This window comes from Pagrus major, chromosome 18, assembly GCF_040436345.1.
Source record: "Pagrus major chromosome 18, Pma_NU_1.0".
Taxonomy (NCBI): Eukaryota; Metazoa; Chordata; class Actinopteri; order Spariformes; family Sparidae; genus Pagrus; species Pagrus major.
In genome coordinates this window covers 34,806,709-34,831,264 of record NC_133232.1, presented here as the reverse complement: position 1 = coordinate 34,831,264, position 24,556 = coordinate 34,806,709, and positions in this window count along the sequence as shown.

The window sequence follows — 24,556 nt, the reverse complement described above, 5'->3', positions numbered from 1 at the left end:
ACATGGCTGGAGATGGCCCAGCTTCAAGTGAAAAATATCCAGTTTTGTTTGCCACAATCACAGCTAGAAACTTCCAGCAGTCTCCTTAAAAATATCTGGTTTTGCTCGCCACAAATGCAGCTGGAAATCTCCAGAGGTGTCGTTCACCTTCTGTTGCCACAAACACTGATGGAGATGGTCAACACAAACACGACTCGTTAAGTCCCCAACTCTCGTTGAAAATAACCAGTGGTGTCGTGCTTACAAATGCCGCAATGCCCATTTCAAAATCTTGAGCAACAATTTTCTTTTGGGAACTATTTATATGGCGAACTCCTCTAACATGTATAACATTGTGTCTACTGAGATTTAGAATAGGCTCAGAGAGCAGAAACACATTATGATAAGCTTGTTTATAATAATGCAATCAAAAAGTAATAAAGAAATCTAATGAGAAAACTGTCTGGAAGTCTCTAAAGTTTTAGGAAAACGAGCAGAGCAGAATCTCAGCTGGATTTTATGTCCCCGTGCACTCAAAAAAAATGTCTCTGCTATAAGAAGACGCTGATCACCACAGTTTACAATAAAGGAGGTCCTCCTGCCATGTTGACAGCTCGGAGAATGTATGTAGTAATTGGAGGGAAATGGGCACAAATGAGTCTTACCTAATCACTGAGGATACAAGGCTGGTAGCAGTAAAGGAACAGGAAATAACAAATCATGATGTAAAGGTTTTGATTTCTGAAGGAACTGATGTTTATAGGAGCACTGAACACACACACAAGGTTAGCCAACATGGATATGTTGTCACATCTGCAGTGAATACAGGGGGACAACAGAGACCAAAGCATTGTGAGTGAAACTGTAGAGAGCAACTGCTCCAGTCACAGTACTTCCAGAAGACAGGTCTATTTCCTGTTTTAATTTCTTGCAGAGATCTAATCTAAATACTATTTTCCTCAGTTACCAATTCTCTTACTCCCCCAAATCAACCAACCTTCTCTAGAGTTCGATTTGTGATACAATTGCTGAACCTCATTAAAGCCGAAAAACTCTCATGGTAAAAAACTCACATGATAATTGCTGAATGACGGCGCAAAATTGTTTCAATTAAAGGAAAAAGCAGGAGAGTAGATGCAGCCAGGCGCTGATACAATGCAACAATACAGTCAGATCAGGAACACTGTGCAGCTCCACAGAGACGATTCTGTTCAGGGTGTGATAACAATATAATACACATCAGATTGAATCAAGTAAAGCAGCACAAATAAATAAAAATGGAACGGACAACATGATAACAGGTCATATGGAAAACCCAGAACCGTCAGACAAAAATCTTATTATAGTTTCTATTGGATTCTGATGACTTCACACGTGTCAAACCCACATGAAGATTATAATTATATTTTAATATTTTCTTTCACTGGTTGCAGGCTCATTACAAAAATGCAAATAGGCGGACACTTTTTACTTTATTCTTGTATTTTTTTGGCAAATAATTTGGTGAGTGTGACATCTTTATTTTTCCATGAATCAAGTCTGCAGTTATGACAGAAAGGGAGTGTTTGTCCTTCCTCTCACCAATAAAACTGTGCCTGTTTGGTGCCTCCCATGTCTTATTAAAAAGTACCGTACCACCATTTGATTCTATGGAAGGCCCCTGCATAATAAAATGTACCTCATAAAATATATCCTTGCAGTGACTGGATGAAGATTTAATCTGCTTTCATCGCCTATACATACTGTACACCTTCAGTAGTGCCACATGCTGTGAAGATGAAATTACCTCGCTCTCCTTTACATTTAGTGGTTTTCTTTATCGACTCTTCTTTTCTTTATTGTTCCAAGAATGACATTAATCCACAACTATTTTGCCTCGTTATGTTCAATGGCGGCGCTCAGAGTCAATGAAGTGAGTAAATGTGTTTCATACACTTCAGCCCAGCGGCCAGAGCAGAGTGTTGGCATTTTACGTTCCTGTTAACGACAGATACGCTCAAATTTGTACAATGAAGTGACTTTCGTGTCAGGCGGTGGTGTTACAGCCGGGCGAGATGGCCGCCAAGCCAGAGAATGTTGTTCAAGGTGGCTTTCCAACATTTGTAAGCGTGAAACATACAGAAGATGTCGGGACATCTCCAGCTGTCGTATTTTAAGACAAAACACAACCTTTTCCGAACCCTAACTAAGTGGTTTTTGTGAGGAAAGCTAACCAGATAATAAGCACAGCGCTGTCACAACATAAAATAGAAAATTGAACCCAAGGAAAAGAAATTTGAACCATATCTGTGGTTTGCAGGAACGTACATGCCAACATGTATTCTGGTGATTCAGTGCAGAGGAACGTATGAGTGAAAATCTGTTTTTTATAAAAAGAAAATTCCCTTCACCTCATTGCATCTTTGCCCACATCTTTAGTCAATGTGAACATTTCACTATTTAATCATTCTTCCCCTGTCCTAACTATCTCTGACCAGTAGGCGATTTGAATCAGTATGAGTCATATCTGACACCGTACCAGTTATTAAAGAGCATGTTTTGAGCATACATACCCTTAAATCCGAACTGAGGACAGAGGAAATAAAGTATTTTACATGTCGCTGAATCATAACACAAACTAAAAATAATGATGTTCTGGCCACATTTTCTCTAACTGGACCTCTTTGAACTCTGAACAAATAAAGTAACTACAACATCTTGGACGGCGTGACATTTCCCTAAAAGATGCATTTTGCTACAAACAATACTGACAAAGGATTTCTGGCAAGAACGAATTTGCTCACTCATTAAAAAAATGTAAATAAGGGTTCAGTTTATTCACATAACAGGTTGAAAACTACGGAAGCCCGAAACAGTCACACGTCAAACAAGTTTCTTGTGATTATGGATTGATTTATCTTGTATCTCGGGATAACAAAGCTTATTTTCTCAAGATCTCAAGAAAAAATATCTTATTATCTCGGGAAAACATTTTGTTTTTTCTTCCTGATAATGACATCAATAACTTGTGATCGCGAGAAAACAGATAAAATTTCACTCGTTATCACAGGAAAACAGAGGAATTAATATGTTTGACCCATGACCGTTTAGGGCTGATGTAGAATACAACTGCAATCATACAGAGAATAATAAAAACATGTGCAATGTGGACACCCTGAGAAGCTATCCAGAGCTTGAGGTAGCAGATAGTATTTAAAAAAATATATGTACGCCAACACACTGTCCAGATTTATAAGAGGTACACGTATTACAGTTACATTTACACATATTTATTGTGCCTTGGCTTGTACAGTGCATGTGAAACTTGAAGATGTAGTCATTGTGATGAGTCCTCCCAGCTTCAGCTCAGCAAGATTTCAGTTTCTACAGGGAACAATTAAAAATTAATTAACCCCGAATTCAATTATAACTCTGACTTCTGCATTTCCCACATCCAATCAGTAAAACAGCCCCATTTGCTCGAGTTCCTAGTTGAGAGGTTAAATACGCTTTCTCAAGTCCCAACTCACCAAACAACGGCAAATGAATTGATAATATTAACAGCAAACAGCCAATATTTGTGAAAATAACTGCGCAGCGAGATATCCTGTTCACTGAAGGATGGATTACAAGCACGACGCTTCCTCTCTGTATCACTTTTCTGCATATATTCTGCATTATCACTGAGTCATGCAATTGCAATTGAAAGTGGGTAATAGTCTCCATTCAGCCTATAAAGGGACTCTGCTATCACAATCCTGAGGTGAATTTATGCATACTCCAAACACACAGTGTGTATTAAATGGCAAAAAGTCAAAGAGGATTATTGCAGTATTAATGTGTGCCTGAGAGCAGACAGCAGGGAGTTGTGAAGGACAGGACAGTCTTCGGGGCTTACTTGTCCATTCACTTGTAATTTTAAATGTTTAATCCTTAATGACCACCACATTATATTCCTTTTATTATCTATGAAGCTATTATCTCCTCGGTTAAGTCTTGATTAAAGAAACATACTTAGGACATCAAAGCACCCAGAGCTTCAGCATACACTTACTCAGCAATTGTTGACAGCCTAACACCGCACTTCGGGCAGAATCTCATACACAAGAGAGTACGACAACCTCTTTCAAGGTTTGAGAGATAATTATAGATTATTATACAGTAAGTCAGGGAGTTGGGCAGGATCCAACCGGTGCCAGGTGGTTAATGCAGAGGTCACAGCGGGGTCATGTTGACTGAGGGCCAAGGCGGTATAAGCAGGATGACTTTTAAATACTACACTCTTTGAATATTCAGTACATGGTGTAACTGATGGCTAAGGGCTTTGAATCTATTTTAGCTGTGGTGCATCAGAATGACCGATGTCTTGAAACAGTTGTTCTGCAGCACTCAAACACTAATTTAATTAATAACAGCAACACGCATCATGTACAGGTCCACTATGGAGACAGCTTGATGAAACTAACTTGCTCTAGCAGTGGAGTGTTGTTGTTATTTATGGCATCTGTTGTAGTTCAAAGTCGCATCAGGCACACGGCTTGTTTTTTGTAAGAAAGAGGAAGGAATTAGACTAAATCACAAACTGATGCATTAGAGAGATAGCATCTAGCTTCACCTATTCCCGCTACAAGGATACTGGAGTAAAGGTTGCCCACAAGGTCTGGCATTACTCTTTGAGCCTGCATGTTTTGTTACCGCTTCAGCATCAGTAATGGCTGCTCACCTGTGGCTCAAAAGAACTAAAAATGTTATTCAAGTGATTTAAAAAAAACCTGAAATCGGATGTGAAGTTGTTTGATGCTTAAAAAATGTTTCAATTGCAGGTGGACGGGAAATAGGTTGACTTTGAAAGCAGCTTATTACTGCCCATATTTATGTTTCTTGTTAGGCAGTGACCTTTAGTGGTCCTGGTAATTATCCCGGAAGCAAAGGAGGAAGTCAGGCGAGGAAGGCCGTTTTAGGGAGGGTGTACGACGTTTCAGGTGTAAACATTTGGTGATGATGAATATTTTATTTTATTTCTTTGTTCCAGCTACATGTAACATGTACTGCGCCAAAATAAGAACATCATCATCAAAACTGTGTTTTCCATAACTGGAAACTGACCATAAATGACCAGGATAGAAGCAAATGAAAAGCAAATGATGAGCTTAAATACTGAACCATGAACACATGGTGCAGTATATGAATCCGGTGGTGTATTGTTGGATGAACCCCGGTTACAGAGCAGTTCTCATTAGACATTATCTTCTACTTAATCTACCATATCTCTGCTGACGAAGAACTACTCCAGCATCATTTCAGAGCTCATTAGTTCATCATTCACACTTTGTTCTTCTTATAAGGTAAGGCAAAAGCTTACACATGAAAGCATGTTAAAAATATATACATATATATCTGTCACCTCTACAAATCTTGAGAATATCTTTATCCCAAAATAAATTAATTTAAACTGGCGTATCTTAGACACCATGTGGAAATTACTCTTTGTCCTCTGCCAACAGCTTGTGGCGTTTTTCTTTTTACTTTGTTTTAAGGAGTAATGCATTCACTTGTCTGTCAGCGAAGCAAAGTTAAAAAAGAAAACACTGTTTGCATGAAACAAGCATCAAAAGAAGACAGAAAATAAGAACAAGCTTATCAGAGAGAAAAGTTCCTCATGACAAGTCCACATTCTGCTGTGTTCTCAGGACGTCTCCCCCTCCCTCTCTTCTTTTCATAAATGAAACACCTCTTTCTCTCTCTCGAACACACACACACACACACACACACACACACACACACAGAGGAAGGAAGGTCATTCATCACTCCAAGTTTCTTTGTCACACCTATCACAGTCTACTGGTAAGAAGGTGTGCCAGTTCAAACACCTGCTATCTATTTTGCATTCAGACACAGCCTCACTCTTATGCAGTTTTCACTTGCCCACGTTTTCACATCCATCAGACCTTTTAAAGCAAAACATCTGTGAAAGATTTTTAGTAGCATATAAGTCACTTGTGCATTTCTCTTCAACCACAAAATGTAGAAACTCACTGTAATCAACAAAAGGGTCAAACCCTGGAACATTATACAGATCAGTACAGTAGAGGAGAATCCACTACAAGCTTAGTACTTAATACATTTGAGCAGCAGGAGTTTGTAAATATATACTTTTCCACTGTTTAGTATTTTCATGTTAATAATACACATTACATTATTTTTTACATGACTTTGTTATACCACGCGTACTGCATTTATGTCAAAAGCAACATCACATGTGCTCTTCGTTTTCCTGCTCCGTGTGTAACAGATGAGATGATGCAGCATATGTTGAAATTTATCACATTAAGTGATAAATGTCACATTAACACATCTGTTCAAACTATGAGAACTGTAAAGGAAACCTGCGACAGAGCAGACACTACTGTGATCACCTGACTGTGACGGTCACTTCAGACTTATGGTTCCTTTACCCTGACTGAAAAGAGAATAAAATGTATCTTGCATTATAGGAGCATTTATTGAACAATACAGTTGTTTTAAAGGGAATGTGACATGCTGTGTGCTAATCAGATGCAATTACTATCAGAAGTGGATGTAACTAATTACAGCTACTCAAATGAATGTAATTAAGTCTGTTTTGGGGGTACTTTTACTTTTATGAGTACGTTTTCACGTCTGTAATTTGACTCGTACTTAAGTTTGCATTACACCAGTAGTTTAACTGGTAACACCAGTAGAATACCAGTAGTTTAACTTGTAATTGAGTAATATTTGAGTAATAAAATATTTGAGTAATAAAACTAGTTGCCAGCTTGTTTCCACTTTTCCACAAACATGTAAGAATGAATGAATTTTTTTGGACACATAGTTTTTATTTCATTGTGATGTAGTTTAAAATATGAGATGCAGTTTAATTCATTATGCAATTTCAAATTATTAGATGACAAACCACCGAATATGTTATTAACAAAGGTGCAGCTTTTGCAAAACAAATTAAGAAGCAGTTGTATTCAATCAGAAACACATTAACTGATCACAGTAATAAATTACTGTGTGATATAAACACTCATGTAAATGGAGTCAGACCCAACAATGGCTTTCTGTTATTGACCTTTCTGGGCACAGTGGGAGACTACTGATGATCGGGCCAGTATATTACATACTCCCTAATGTCGACCATAGAGTCATTAAGCTGCTACCAAAAACACAAATTCAATTTCTCTATTCTGCACAAGAACAGGTTGAGAATAAAGATATTTTAATGATGTTGCTGTTCTGCCAAATATGATTGGCCCAACAGGGTGCATTTGCACAAAGGCACTTTCTCTAAAAGCATTATCCTATTTAAATTACCAACAATTACCCTCCGTTAACATATAATCAAGTAAGTTCAGACTCTATGTGCAACTGATTCCTCTCTAGGTGATAGAGGTTAAACCCATATGAACCTTCAGAACCCTCAGGAGTGATCAAATGGCCTAATAACTATCCACATTTGGATAATAAAGAGTGCAACACAGGGCTGTTAGAATAACTGGACACAGCAGGCAGAAAACTCAACTCTCGAGCTAAAGTTAAAATCAACATGATTACATAACCTATGGTTGAAGTTGAGGCCACTCTGATGGAGATGCTACTTGAATTACATCAGTGTCCAAATCTGTGGAGGACTGGACACACTGGACAGGCCACTCTCTCCTACTGAATCTCCCTTAAAGATACAGAGGAGTAACATCCGGCTGCATCTACATGACGATAACGCCTTTGTTTACAAATCACACTCACAGTTATGACATCTAGCATGTGTTCCTATCAGCTGATCCGAACACGCAGGTAATTTACATGTACACTGGGCGCAGTTTAGAGTGTGGGGGGACTTGAATCAGCCAAGACTGTGTAATGCATGTAAGATCATTTAAATGAGGTTTTTTTTACATTGTACAAAGAATATTGACACTTTTTTTCATTTGAGTGTATCAGGAAAGTTGTTTTTTACCTCTGCCAAAGAGGTTATGTTTTCGCCCGTGTCCATTTGTTTGTTTGTTGGTTTGTCAGCAGGATTACACAAAAACTACTGAACGGATTTCCACGAAACTTGGATGGAGGATAGGTCTCAGACAAGAATAGACCCCATTAACTTTTGGTGCTGATCCGGCTGATCCCACTTTCTTTAACATTGTGAGATAGGGCATTACTGGTTGCATTACTGTTGGGCCTTAGCAGAGGTATACATTCTACTGAGTGACATTCTAGTTCTATTCTGTTTTCAAAAATACTGAAATGATTTTCCTGCCAATGCGTCAAACTTTACCTCTTCTTATGTTGAAGGTCCACTATGTAAGAAAGTTGATCTTTGAGTCTCATTCCCAACCAGACAAATACTGACAGGCCGACCCGACCTATAATCCCAACGTGTCAGTAATTGATAAGCTGGAAATGGACTCAACAATTGACTTTTTCACTTTTAACAGTGCAGCAATTTGAAAGTAACATTTTTATCTTGTCCAGTCAAATTATTCATTATTCGATCGAGCATAAATACATCTTCATAGGTTTACTACAAATGTTGGTCCGACCTCAATCATTGAGAACCGGCTCCAAATTTTCCAATCCAATTGAAATCATAAACATCTAAGCTGCTGGAAAACTTGCAACAAGAAGGAGTCACGGTGGCGAGTAAAAAAACTGTCAAAAGCACGGCTTCATTTCACACTGAGAGGTGGCAACAGTGCTAGTAATGTCTGTAAAATGATCACTTCAAACACCAGAAATATGGTGAAACATCTCTCTATACGACACAGGCTTAAATTTGAGAACTGCCACATATTTTGTGCACGAGTGCCACTGCTTCCCAACCAAGTAGCACGACTGTTAGAGAGTTAATATCCTGTTATAATAAAATCAGTGCCACACTCAAATGTTCTTTCATTTCATCCATTTTAGATGATGACATACTGCTGCGATTTCTAGCTCTCAGCCAACTACAGCCAGCTCAAATTGATCAGGAATCAATAAGGGAATCGATAAAGAATCGGATCAATAAGCAGATTCGATAATGGCATTGGTATAAATAGAATCTTATCCATTCCCATCCTGTGAGCATGTACTATGACATCCCTGTGCTGTTACCAGAGAGCGAGAAGCATTTCCTGCTTGGTATAAAGCAGCAGTGTAAAGTTGAGTCAAAATGGAGACATCTAACTCAGAATCAATTAGACTGGCGATTTATTATCATATAATGGGGCAGATACAACTTCTGGATCACAGGAATGTGCTGGGTGTCTTTCTGATCTTTATTTTAATTAGGCTTAATGAGGTATGCTCCCCCCCTAATTAGTTTCCCTTAACATGTCAGAGTTTCAATTCCAGTGTTGATCAATGGGGTGGAGACGAGCCATTTCATTTACCTCAAGGCTAAAAGTGTCAGACAACATTTTGTTGGAATCCTCAGCTTTAATGACTCCTAATGCAGGTGGTGACTTTGCATCCCGAGCCACTAGAAAGCGTCCAGAGCCACAAGCAAATGCACGCCGCCACTGAAACATGACCGCGAGAGGCCAGGCTGATTCAGGATCAGCAGTTAAATCCACACAAATACCTTTTTTGCTGGAGGTGTCAAGTGGTAAAGCTGAGGCTGTGAGGGGTTACAGATGTCACCTAAACCCAGATCACGTGATCACAAAGAGAGATCTGGTCTAGTCTCTTTCATCTAACATGTTAGACTGTAAACGGACGAAGCATTCCCAGGGGCATCATGGACTGACACGCTGAGACTGGAAAAATCCCGGCTCTCTAGGGTCAGCGCATAAGATGGGTGAGGTTGGTTCATCTTTGTACTGCAGAAAGGGATAATAATCGCTGGATGTTTTTCAAACACAGGCTGGAGATCTGTGTGGAAAGGCACCAATGTAGTTTTGGTGAGTAACATACATTTACTGAAATACTACACAGACCGGAACAACATTTTGAAAATTGTCAGAGAGCTGAGTTATTAGAAAAAACAGGAACAATACGTACAAAGTAAAGGTGTTACCGACTGTGATAGATTAGAGTAAAAGTAAGCAAGTTTGCTTCCATTTTTTTCTTTTAACATTTTTGGCTATGAAGTTTTATTGCCAGAAGAAGCCCAATTCAAATGTTCTTTTAGGTGTGTGGTTTTATTTATTTAATGGGACGGATGCGTGGAATTCATGACCACACCACAGTGGAGCCATTCGGAGAAACATTTGAGTGAAATATTAATGCTAATGGCAAAAGTGCATGTCAAAGTGCAGCCGCGACTGAAGGAATGAGCTTCGATTGAGCTCACTGAAGGGAAACCTAAAAAACACTGACTGCCTGAACATAGCCATATGTGACATTATGACAAGTTTGTTCAAATCTGACTTAATGTGGGGATATAGGAGTAAAAAATGATACAGATTAAAGCCAAGAGGTGCTTTATTACTGATGGTCTTAATTGTTTACTGGGGTGGGGTTACAGGCACCAGAAGGGCTTCTGCTTCCACACTATCAGTGTTGTTGTCTGGCTTGGTGCATTATGCAGAAATGATGTAATAGGACGTTAATTAACGTGTGACCCTTTAAGCCAAATCACCTGCCAACTCCTGTACATAAATTGAAGAATACGGCTATTACATTTAGACTACTCAAGAACACATTTCACCCAACAGCTCAGCAGCATACAACAATATAAATATTCAAAAGTGCAAATAAAAATGGTCTGCAATCAGCCATCATGCGATTGACTGCTGCTTTTTTGTCGCATTGTACCATTTCAGGGACAATAGAGAGCCGAAGTCTCTCTATATAGTTTTTTTTAGTACCTTTCTTGTGCTGAGTTGGCGGCCATGTTGATGTTGGTGAGCGAGAACACAAAACTAGATGGTATTTTCCTTTAATTACGACTAAACTGCGACTTTCTTGACTTGGAAAATCATCTTTTAAAATGACAAACATCATATGTGTAACATATGGCAAAATTCAAACAAAGTTTTAATGAAATGAGGTCCGATGAGGGAAACAGGAAGGGACGTGACTTCAGGTTAAGTATGTCCCAATGAGGCTGCCATACTATTAGGCCTTGTAAACAAGTGCGCCCTCTATTGGCCAGAAGTAGCTTTATTATCAAGAGGTTATCCAGTGTTTCCTTAAAAATCTTTCCTAACCTATGTAAGTAGTAGGCCTGACAAAATATATGCCTACTTAAAGTATTAAAAGTACAGTGGTCATTGAGTTATTTATGTTTATTTCCCTCTTATATCCGGCAGGTGGCGTGCTCGTGCTCTTACACACAGACTTTCAGTGTGTTTTTTCCTCTGGTCTCGTGTTTGCAGTCATGTTGGCCACACTGTGCCTATAAATAGTGTTTTCTGCTGTAATTAAACCACAGTGTCCTCCAGAGCACCTGAGAGGAAGCTCACCTGTGACGTCAATGAGCAGCAACCCACCGCGCGCGTGCTGCGTTGCTACGAGTGACGGAAGTGGTAAGGTAATGACGCGTGACAGAGGAGTTAAGGACAGATGACGCTGACAGGTAAGCTAAGCTAGATACAGCTTAAACACGTATGTAATGTGTTTATGTTTGCCTACAACTTATATATGTTGGATATTAGTTTTTTCGGGAGGCATTTCGCTCCGTGAATTCACCTTTTTTTGTATTTCAAAACGGCACTTCAGCAGACAGAAGCTAGTTTAGCTCCTAGCTAGACAGCTAACGCTAACTTAAGCTAGTCAAGGTTACGTTAGCAATTCAGCGCCATCTTGTCGCTTTTTGTAGTCATAAAAACACATTTCAGAGTTAAAACAGTTTTATTTTCAAGTGAATAAATTGTATAAACATGTTTTGTATTATTCCAGGGACAAGTGATGATACAGCCCAGCTGAAATGAGATAAAAAGAATAAAGATAGTGGTTACAGCAAACTGAGGAAAAACAAGACATATTGAGATAACTATAATAATGAAATGATTTAAACAAGAGTGAGAGTCGAGGAATTATAAAACTGGATTGGTCTATTATCAATAATAAACAATAATCTAAAAGTCCAAATCCCACATGTGACAGATTAAGTAGGTAGTCCACATTTGTTTTGTATGTTTCTGTACATGCAGAAGGGCAAAGTCTAAAATATAATATAAAACATGTTTTTTCTTGTTTGTTGATAAAGGATGGAGAAGATATGACCTTGAGAGAGAGAGAGAGAGCGAGAGAAGAATGATCTGCAACAAAGCTGAGATGAACCCTGAACTCGGGACCTCGCTGACATCAGGACGCTTCAGACGTTGGCTGGCTGTACTGACGTCTGTAAGGTTGGTGATTCAACAAATGAACCTGTGTTTCCAAAAACCTATTTTAATGGGGATATGCAATTTAAAGTATTATTTTATCCGTATGAATAGGGGTTGACAGAGTATAAATATATTTGTTCTATCTCTGTTTGGACAGCAAGCGCTGTAACAACGTTTCCCTAATGTATTTCTGTACAAATCCTGTAGCACCAACACTAGGGTGGGACATGAAGCCTTTATATGCTGCTGTAGACAGTATTTGTTACATATTTTTTAATTTGTTGTACTTTTTTGATTAATTAATTTTTTTGTTCAGCATATAAACCCTATCACTGGCCAAAACCTCCCATACACTAATACTGTTAAAACCTAAATGACAGTAAATCGATGGCTAGCATTAATGCACCCTAGTGGCTGTTATGGCTGCGTTAATGTAGCTCCAACTGCTTTTCTTGCTAAGACCTACCCTACTCTGCCTCTGATTGGTTGCCTTCATGGTTGGGTTGGTTAGGCTTAGGCACGATGAGTAAGATTGGTTTGGGTACAAGTATCAGGGCTAACCAATTATAAGCAGAGTAAGGTGAGTCTAAGCAAGAAAAGCAGTGGGATCCATGATGAGGTGTTGTTGCTCTATCTTCAGATGACTGAACCCCGGGCTGTTTGCTCACCTCCTCTTGGCAGCAATGCTGAATTGTGCAGTGTGATTTGTTTCTGTGGTGATTTGTTAGATGAAACTAGATCTGCCAGAGATTCCCACTTCAGTTTCTCCAATCTTTTAGAGTTTTTGGACAAAATTCTGCTGAGTGAAAACAATTTATCAATGTGTTAGACCATGTTCACATCCTTTTTGTATTTATCATAAGTTGCCATTAATTGGGAGGGCATCCTTATTGCCAGTCATTGCAGGTCATCAGCAATTAGAAAAATTCCACAGCAGCTACTTTATGGTTCGGGTATGTTAGGTAATTGAAAATGTTGTCGTAGTTAGTAAAAATTGATCTATAAGGCACAAAAGAGAAACTTTTGGTAGCTTTTTTGGTAAGTTAACAAAAAAGTTACAGAGACAATGGAACGACAAATGGGTTGTAGTTGCTGACTGTTTTGGAACATGGGCCTGTGGACAGTTGGTTGGAAACTGTGCTACCTCGATAATGAGATTCAGGAAGGGCCGTGCTGGTGCCTCAGCCAGAGGGCTTACCCAGGCTTATCTGCAAGCTGTACCAGAGAGGGGGAGACAGTGAGAGTGAGAGGGAGAATGGGACAAAAGGGAAATAGGAGCGTTTTATGATAGACCTTTTAACGTAAAACACTTGTGATGAATATTGAGGGATGCTGCTTTTAAACATTCTTAAATTAAACATCTGACAGTGTTTGTCAAAACGTTCTGATTATTCAGCCACACAATGTTACATCCCGCAGTTATCAAGCACAGCCCTTAAAAAATAGGAGTTTTTAAGAATATTTCTTTTTATAGGACTGTGAACATTGATGTTAAATCGCTAACCGATATTTTGACGTCGAGGTTGAGATGTTTTTCATCATGCCTGCATGTACTGAGCTAATGTGGAGCCATTTTTTTCAGCGTTTCAGTGCCCGCTGTTTTTCGTTGCTCTGCTATCTTCACACTTAAAGCCTTCCCTGGCAGAACATTTCATGTCGGTTAAGGGTGGAATATTCATTTTTGACTCAAGCAGCTGAGGGAGCTGCTCCACAGGTCTGGTGACTTTAAATGTGTTGTGTTGGAAAAAAACACTCAAAATGTTTTTAATTTTTCGATTCCAGCCGTCAACTTGCAGCCCTGACAGTGGGTAACAAATCCAGTCACTTGTTAAAAAGGCATTGGACACTCATAATAGAAATATTTTAGCTTGGAATAAAAATGAAGTATGAAATGAAAGTCGCCTGTGGTTAGAACATGAGGAAATTAACCCCGTAGAAAGACTGAATCATTTTCAAATTTCAAACCCTCACTGCCCTCCTCTCCACCACCGTGATGAACTGACTTACATTTTGATAAACATATTATAGTCTCATATTTATGCTTGATAAAAGGAATAGCAATGTCCATTCCAATCAGATTTTGTAGCACATCTTTGACGTCGATGTTATTCAAATTGCCACTTTATTTTATTGTTTTGTGATGCAAAGGAGATAATTAGATGATTCTTCAGAAATGGGTTGCTGTTCACAACATTGTTTTTTATGTACAGTACCAGGGATGGCTGGGATTCCTGGCACGTGTAGTTTTGGCACAGATACATATTCTGTGTACAAGTGCTGAGACTTTTGACTACAAAAAAATCTTGATGCAGCCAACAATGTCAAACTATCCAATTCCAGATCACGTGTGGCTTTTAATTGACTTTGTAATGCTAATTTAGCATCAGTCACATGCACACATTTTAAAAATAGCTGAAGCAGCCAAGGGTCTTGTACAGATATAGCGTAAGTGTAACGCACTAGCCACGTCACAAAGCGTTACATCATACATAAATATGACTGCAACAATAGATGCTTGTGTGTCCAGACAGAAGCAGTCAAGGTAAAGCAGCAGAGATGTGTCATTTTGGGAGCGAAAAAAATGCTGCTTTTCTGGGGAGTACACTCACTTTGATGTTGGGAAATATGACAGTGGCTTATTCTCACATGGTGACACATGATAACAAGTGGTGACGCAGATCGTATGCCATTAGCGTGAGTTACCCTTTAGACAGTGGTTTCTGAGAAAATGGAAAACAGTGAGAGAAAATAATGGGCTTTCTCTGCAATACCCCAGTGTGAGACCGTCTGTTTGGTTCCAAAACTGCACTTTTTCTGGTACAAAAAACGTGATGACATTGTTGACATGACTCCCCAAGGTAGACACACATGATGGATGGAATATAGTAGGCGAGTGACCCTGCCAGAGGCACTTTAACATTTGGCTCAGAGCTTTGGTGACAAGGTGCTGATGAGATGCAACCTTGCCTTGATAATATCAAGGTCAGGATCCTCTTATCAACACCTAGCGCAAATGGAACCAATATGTAATCAACATACTCTCTGTGTCCTGTTACAGTTATACATGACTGACAGGTTAAATTGGGATTCTGCAGGGCGATCCTAATCGATGAACATGTGGCTACACATTGTAGAGAAACAGAAAACAAGCAGCCTCACTTAGACTGTGAATTCCAGGCTCGGCAAGGTAATTGCTCGGCTTTAGTAATGTTAGTTATTTATAGTAGTTGTGTGACGACAGCATGAATTGTTGACATACAGCTCTCAGTACATGATGAATGGCGTATGCAATAAATGGTCTCACCGTAAATACATATGGTGAGGTGAGATACTGTAAGTGTGGGAGGCTTTTCCAGAAACGTTTCAGAATTTTATTTTGTTTCGAATTGTTCTTCACATTGTTTGATATCCTGCTGTACCTCGGGGATAGTAATCACTGTGTATGTACACACAATGATAACAGAATTTCTGGCAATTTGTTTAGGCGGCTAATTATATAATTATATGGCTGCTACTGCACATGTGTCGTCCTTGTTTCTATGCAGTGTGCAGCTCCCTAGCTTGCTATTTTCGTCTTCCTCTTCAGTCACTCTTGACAGTTGGCCAGCATCAACTGCTGAACAGACCTCACAAAACAAAATTTGCTTTAATAAAAGGGAGATGCGAAAAAACATGTAAACTCGAAGGACATTTAGCAAGCAGGTAACGAGGATGTAGAGAAGGTGATTAGATTGCCTCTTGGCTCTTTTCCATGCTGCTGCCTCATATCTATTTAACTTTACATGTTTATCAAGCATTATTTGTTTCTCTGAGGAGTATGGGCGGTGAACCTTTCTGTCTGACATGGCTGGCAATGGCACAGCAGTAATTGTGAAAAGCCCAAGCTAGAGAAGTGCATGTCTGTGTGTGTGTGTGTGTGTGTGTGTGTGTGTGTGTGTGTGTGTGTGAGGAGGAGAGGAGGAGAGAGAAAACGAAAGGGTGGGGAGGTGCAGTGAGGAAGCAGGGAGGAGGCATGTACGAGGGAGGGTGAAGGCAAGAGAGAGGGAGAGAGAGAGAGACGGAGTGCGAGAACAAGCGGCTCGCCTCATTCCGCTTCTTTCCCAGCATCCATTCTGTGAGACCCTATTCCGGAGAGCTACATAACAGGCAAATTGAAGAGGCAAAAGGAGGAAAAATCCATTGAGGAGGGAGTATATCGAGGAAAATAACACATAATCAGGGCTCACTGGACATTCACTACCACCTCCTATAGCTTTGGCAGAGGTGTCTGAAAGTTTCCATCCAGGGGGGATACCCTCCCCTTGTTGTGGGGATGAACAGCGGATGCTGAATTTCATTCCTGAAGGCAGGAGGAAAGCTGTGAGGACCGGCTGGATTCACTTGCAGTGGAGCTGGTAGTGCGCACCAGAAGAGATCCTACAGTGCCTCTTTCTCTCTCTCGCTCAGTCTCTCTCACACACATTTTCCAGTAGAATACATAACAGTATTTCACTGTGCCAAGGTGGAATATCAGGGGAAGCAACCCAAAAGAAATTCTCCTGAACCAGGGGAGTCGAGAGGAACGGATTATATACAGAATCAATGAAGGACATCCTGTTCACGAAAAGTAAGTTCTAATCAGAAAAGGCTTTGAATTGGTTTCTGATTCTGAGAGACTTGAAGGATTTTTGCCCTTGTTCTTTGTTGTGGAGCGGCACCGAGCTTCAGACAGCTTGTCTTGTGGACTATAGGTTTCTGGATGGTATTTCAAGGTAAGGACACATCCACTGGCTCTTGTACATCAATAGCACCCTCCAGGTTTTTGGGAAAAGGGCAGATTAGGGTGCCAAAAAGCTCAGCATGATAAAAAAGATGTAAAGGGTATGTGAGTCTTATCCTAGACTGTATATCGCCAGCTTTACAGAAAGTGCAAAGTTGGGATAAATGCATTAATAATACAATAAAATGTCATAGGGATTACAGGGATTTTTTTTTTTTTTTTATGGCTGTTGGATCGCGACTCCCCTCTGCAGAGAAGAATCTATCTATGTCTATCTGCATACTTGTGCATGTGTGTTTGCTGAGAGGGGAGATGCCTGTCTGCAAAGCAATTCATCTCTTTGCTTCCTTGCTACATAGCGGTAATCATCAGGGGAGGCTGCCAGCGGAAGGGGCATAATTGCGGTGGCTGTTTGTCCTCGTCTTTGCAACAGCTAGTATCTGTGAGCGCAGGGAATTACTTTTGTACAGTAGCCACATTTTTATTCATAATGGTGAGTGTCTCTCTGCATTTTAATGCATGCTCTGTCCCTTTTATCTCTGCTTGCAGAGAACTGATTGTGTCCAGTGTTACACTATCTCAGACGCCCTACATTATACCTTCACCTTCAGTTTCTATGTATGTATAAGTTTGTCGGTATGAATGTGGTTCAGCAATACATCTCTTTCCGTGTCTCTTTATCTCTCTGTTTTCCAAAGGGGAAAGTGATGATAGGGTAATTTCTTTATGTCTCTTGGTTGCCAAGTTCCTTTTCAGATGGAAATTAGGACCGTTTTAGGTGAACAGTGTACAGACCAATAGACAGAAGCATTAAGGTATGCTGTTGTGCTCTTTTTTGGGAAGAGTGAATATGCTGCCCTCTTGATCAATACCAGACAAGTGCAAGGCTACCTCCTTTTGTACGGCAACGGTTGAAATATTAATGATTGCATGAGCATCCTGTTGGTCCCCTGAAATATTTAAAATAATTGAATATTAAATAGCCTGTCTGAGCTGTCAAAGCCCAACTTTGTCCTGGGCAGATGATTATAATGCCACATTCTCATGTAACATGCAAAACAGTGACCATTAATTGCCTTTGCCTCTGGATATAAAAATTTCAAAAGAAGTGTCTCTCCTCTTGCAGAACATCCACTGGGGGGAAGTGGAGCCTGATGGGAAGTTGATGACAGCTCCTGTGTATCTGGTGTTGACTGGCTTATAGGTGGCTCAAATCGCCAGTTGTTCCCCTGCATATATGGGCTGATTGCAGGAAGCTGGTTTTCACAAATGCTCTATTGAAATCACATTTATCATTGATAAGGTGTTGTATGCTATTGCTTCGTCTTAAGAGAGATGCAAACCTCTCAGCTATTCTGCCTACTGAAATTCATTTAATCTAATGAGCTACATTTAAACTATGTATATATCAAATATGTGTACAAGTGTGCACATATGTGTGCACATACGTGTCTAAGAGAGCGTATGAGAGTGAAAGGGAGTTTTTGAGTGTATCTGGTATCTGTGTGGGTGTGTATTTGTCCAGAGCTCTGAGCTTCATCCCTTTTGATGTTTTATTGAGTGTTAACCATGGTAGGACTGACGCACTGCCTCTGATATGGAGTAGCATGGTTAAAGGAAAGCACTAAGACGGACTTTGCTTTTCCTTGTAGCTCCTTTAAGTCTGAATTAGCAATGCTGTGTCTGTCTCTTTCAGCCCTTTGGATTTGGTGAATGATTTGGTTCAGGCATTGTATATGTGCACTGGTGCAGGGCTGTGTATGTGTGCTTGTATACATCTGTGTCTACAGTATGTGCATAAGCAGGAAAGGCACATGTATACAGCATGTGTGTGTCTGCTCAGGTGAGTGTATACAGGCCTATAATCCCCTTCTCTCCGTGTATAAGGGCATATAGACTATGCAGTCTGTTTTTCTCCCACTCTGATGTTAGCAAAGACAAGGTCCTCCATTTCCACTGATATTATGCATCCACTGAATCACGGTATGGTAGGAACAGAGGGAAGGAGCCCTCTTCTACCTTGTGATTATTCAGTGCTGTTGACAGCATGTTCACATGGGGCAGAAATCAGATGAAACAACTTTGATGGCAAAAATGCTGGGGTTTTGATTTATTACTCAGAAACAGAGTTTGAATCAGTATGCATGCACGCCAGTAGGCAGCTGAAATCTGACACACCTGCTTCCAAGTATGATAAATCATTTGCAATCATGTGTGCCTTTTAGGTTTGGTGCCAGCAAAATATCAGTCAATTGTAGAAGTTGCAAATCAGGCCTAATATTTTAATATTAGGTTTTTAGATTCCCAGTAGTACCATGAGTCTTTACATTGTTGAGTTAGGGCTCATTAACAGGATTATTCCATGAATCACTATCACTAATTGTTATGACTAAAGCCGTACCTCATTATGTGATTAGCTTTAAGGGAGTGAAGTACTGTTGCAAATAACAGCATATGGATGAAATAAAGTTTAGACGAGGTTTGTGGAATATCCATTATATTGTTTGTTGTAATGGTGAATGTAAATTAAGATATCTCTTATGTTAATGAGGCATCAAATTATCTCTGTTATTGAAATAATTGACACAGAACAGATGACTGAATTGGATTTTTTTCATAGAAAGATAAAACGTTTGAGGGGGCTGTATCATAAAATAAATATTTATGCTTTATTGAGTTTTAGTATGTCAAGATTCGCAATTGTTTTTATTAGGTTATATAATGCCTATTTATTGAAATGTGCACACAAAATGACAGAAGTCAAATATAATTGATACTTGATATGCATTTAAAGCTGCAAAAATGAAGCTGAGATTGAAATTTAATTAAATTTGTTCCAGAGTTCTTAGATCAGCTGCAATACAAGCAGCATCTTTGCCATGTTAAGATCTTTCAGGCGCAGTTACTGCTCCAGAATATATATATATATCTAAGACAGTAATTAACCTGAAAATAGTTTGTATGACATGTTACATTTGTATATCATAAAACTCATTTGACCAAATTCCTTTAAAATACATGTTGGAAACTTGTTGTTAGAGGACAAATGTATAGAGAGTTCTGTCAAAAGCCGGGCCTGTACCCAGAAGCAGAACAGCATACAGTATTTTTAGCCTATCCATTAAGGACATGGAAGAAAAATCAATGATCGCAGACTGAAACACTAGGTTTCAAATTTAAGTTTTTTTTTCCCGCTATGACCTTTGGATACAGTTGGGAATATGTACTTTGTGTATATCAGATTCTAACTCGGTCAATGAAAGAGACCTATAAATGTAAATGAAACAAGGCTTTTGTCTTGTTTGTTTATGAAATAGATACTTTGAAATAACACTTTTTTTGTCTTTTAAAATTTATTAGGTAACTAATATATGCATAGATTCATTTCGTACTTTTGAATGAGTAATACTATTAGTTGGAGTTTGTTTTTACATTTATATCACACAGCTGTGAGGCTTCACCACATACTTCAAATTTACAGACTAATATGTGTTTAATTGTTGCTGTCACTTAGAAACACATTAACATTCTGAAGCTAGTGATCATGAGCCACACATCTGTAGCATATATATCACCAGCTGGCTGAGAAGAACAAAAGACCTTATTTTAAATAGAGGTCTGGTCAGCTGGAGACCAAGCCGTGAACGGATTGGTCTGATCTGTTGTCAGCCCCTTTGAATCCCTGATGAGGCGAAACACAATATGCTCGAACAGCTGGGTCATTTATGGAATATGCTTACTCATCATGGTAGACTGCCGCTCAAAGGAGAGGGAAAAAAATGCAGTTTTAATCGAGAATGCCTCACAGAAGTATAAAATATTATTTTAAATGAAGCTCATTTATCAGTTTACAAAAAAAATGACAGCGCTTTCCTAAAAGGCATCTGGGGGAAGATCTTTGGATAGACAGGACAACTATTGCAATCACCATAATCTGATAATAGTGACAATATCAGAGGCATTGGACATGCATATTGAGCACAATTTCCTTCATTGAATATTTGACAATAAGGGCATTTGTGTGTGTCACTTTGTGGCCCCCTTTTTATTTAACATTTGTGTTTATATCTGAGGCATCTAGATAAGAGCATCAGAAAAAGTAACTCACACTGAATTAAAACATAGAAAGTAAAGCCACAGTGTCTTTTATGTACAAAAGAGAAAAGCTTGGCAAAAGAGATTAGGAAAAGGAACAGAAAGGATTTTTCTGTCTGATGTCTGCTGAAGATGTGATGTGCTAAGTGACTGCTGGTGGCAGTGTAGCCCTTCTGGGATACAGTAACCAGGAAGTGGTTGTCTGGGGCATGAGGAGTGATCTACGAACAACCTCCATTGACAGTGACCTTGCTGTCTGTGTCACTTTGCCGTGTGACCTTCCTCGGCAAGCTGCCGAGGGCAATAAGCGTTGTATCACCTTTTGAAAAGTCCCTTTCCATGTGTGTCGACAAGGAGCATTAGTAAGGGTCAGGGGTGACGTAGCTGACTAAGAATAGGGGGCAGAGGATGCTGCACCATGTGGCAGTTGAGATAGAACAAGAGGAATAGGGGAAAAAAGGGCTTTTGGGCTAGTCCACTGAAAAAGAAAACAAAGATCAAATGCCCTCAAGCAGTGCCCACAGCTTGAATCAAGACATCTTGTATTTTAAACTTGAGCTGAACTTTTACTTCCCCTAGTAAATCCACAAGCTTTCCCTAAACCCAGCAAGTGCAGAATAAAACCTGCAAACTAGTGGATTTCTTCCTTGATAGTGATGGGACATTAGAGAATGTTATCACCACTACAAACTCCTCCTTTAAACTCAATTATTCTTTATGAATGAAGACAAAACATGTAAATGGGACATACTCAGTTTTAAATGATCTATCCAGACAGAATCAGAGAGGTTTCATGGAGTGATCTCAGAAACAAAATGGCACCGGAAAAAAGCAAAAAGTAATTTGAAAGCATTTGATTTTCACATCCAAACTCAAATTCCAACATCACACTTAAGAGGCTTAACTAGAAAAAGATCTTTAAAAAAAATTAAAGAAGGTATTTGCTAAAAAGGTTTTTTAAGAAACAAATCCCTTATATTTATAGGTGACGTTGTTATACCTGTGCTAGTTTTTGAATCAATAGCTTATTACTGCAGGTATATATGTAAATATGCTGACATCCAGTTCACTTGCAGTCTCTTGTCTAAACAGAAGAGTGCAGTGAAGTGCATATGTGACATGTACTATAACATCATTTACCATGATGTTTTACAAAGCCCATTGGCAGTATGTGAAGGGACATTGTGTCCTCTGTGTCCTAGTGCTATACACGTTTTTTCTTATGTAATTTAGACAGTAATCAATGAACCTATTAACCATTATCAATTAACCAAGAAGTCATTTGAGCCACAAACATGCAAACACAACACCCAAACCACTTACACGCTATTACTGACCAACCCCCTTTTTTTAAAAAACTAATTAAGCATCATTAAATATTCACACACTAGAATAACCTACCTATTTCCCAAAAGCAAGGAACAATTAATATTGGTTTGTTTTTTGCGAGGCCAATGTTGGAACCATCCATTTTGTGTTTTGCCTCCATCAGCCACTTTAGGATGTCCTTACAGTGACTTTGCCACCTTCATCCTCTCCCTGCACCCTCAGTTTTCAGCCGTGAAGCAGTGTATTTAGAGTATTGACCGCTTTGCACTTTGGATGATAACAGAAATGCTGCGTCTTTTTGTATCAAGGTGAGGGGCTACTTACATATTCAACTCTTTGTTATGTGCATTGTTTTGCTAAGCTTTATCTATAGTCCTGCCAAGTGATAAGTATAAGCAGAGCAGATCAAAGGCTGCATATCCAGGTTAGAGGAATTATTTATTCAGCCTGTGCAATTTTGTAAAACGTGCTGTAAAATGCAGTTAATCCAAGACTCACACTAAAGCACAAATATGTGCATGGATTCGACACGACCAAACTTCCCTTAAGAATTGCTTTTACAACCCTGATTCCAGTGTATAACAAAATAAAAACAGAATGTGTTCATTTTCAAAGAAACTGAAACGGTCTTATGAAGTGTCTGCGAGCCCATTTAGTAATATCCCTTATACAGTCTAGTGTTACAAAGTAATGAACCTTGCCCCATCCTTGTTTGTGAATGACATGTGTGCCTGTGGGATGTTCAGAGCAGGTGTTTTTTGAGCAAACTGTCCCAGCATTTTGTTGCCCCATTCCCAACTTGTTTGAAACATGTTGCTGGCATCCAATTCAGAATGGGCATATATATTTACATAAAACAATGGGGTTGACAAGCTAAAAACATTAAGAATATTCTCTTACTGTTTTCTTGTCAAAAATGCTTGGCAAGTTAGCACAGGCCATTTTTCTTTGTTTAACAGCATCCCAACTTTTTAGGGTTTATAGCAAAAATGTCAGTTAAAAAGATCTTTCAAATAATAGTTGACAGACAGCTGTTTAAAATGTATCTTGGAGCTGTGAGCGGACTTGCTTGTGTCCAGAAAGGTTAGGTCATTACATACACTGCAGTATCCCCACTAAATGTTTCACAGGTAGACATGTCAGGGTGTAGTCTTTTCATTTCAACAATAGTGGAAATGTCAGTACATGGATACTTCCTCTGCCTCTGAGGGGACTATGGTTTCTTCAACAGCACTTGTGTCTCTTACATTGGACAAGCTCCCATAACCCCACTTCTGCCAAACTATGAAAGGCTCTCAGCAGGACACTGGCCCTGCACTTGTTAGTTCAGGTCACTGATCCTGGCTTCCTTTGGGCTTACAGCTCGTATAGGCTAAAGTACAGCTTGGATGTTTGTTAGTTGCTTATGCTTTAACGAGTCAGTGGGGAAGAGTAAGAACGCCTACACACCTTAAACCCCCCCTGAGAGCAGAAGACTTTTCGTTGTTTTGTGTGAACGAAGTGTCTTGTCTCCGCAGGTTCAAACAATGTTATGCTGGGTCTTGTGGAAGAGTTTTCATCTCCTGGTGGGAAAAGGTGCCTCTTAGATAGCAATTAGTTTCAAAACACAATTTAGGAGTGAAACAAGAGATGAAAGAACATGAGAGAAAACAGAGGAAATCGAGAAAGGAGATAATAGTATATACAATACTTAATCATTCCTATAATTGGTGGTTCTGTCTTTTTAATAAGTTTCAGTGCTAAATGTCAATCTTGACTTTTCTATTGGTGTTCAAGAAGAAAGGCAAGATGACACAAGATTAATTTCTGCACAGGCACAAAAGTCCCTATTATACCTGCACTGTTCTATTAAGATAGTGACAGTTGGCTGCTATCCAGTGAGTGGAACCAACCCTGTTTCATAACGGCATTGCTCCTGAACTGGCGTATACTGCAGTCACCTCCTGCTCTATTTCAGGCTTTTGCATAAACTGCCAATAAATTGGGAGGAGGGGCTGTGATTCAGTGTTGCCCTTTTAATTTATTGCATGCTTCTTTCTTATAGTCGTATAATCTCAGATAGCTGTCAGTTGGGTGAGAGACTCATTAGAACCTTTGTCATGCCATTGCTCCTGGGCTGGGGAGCACACTGAGTAGATAA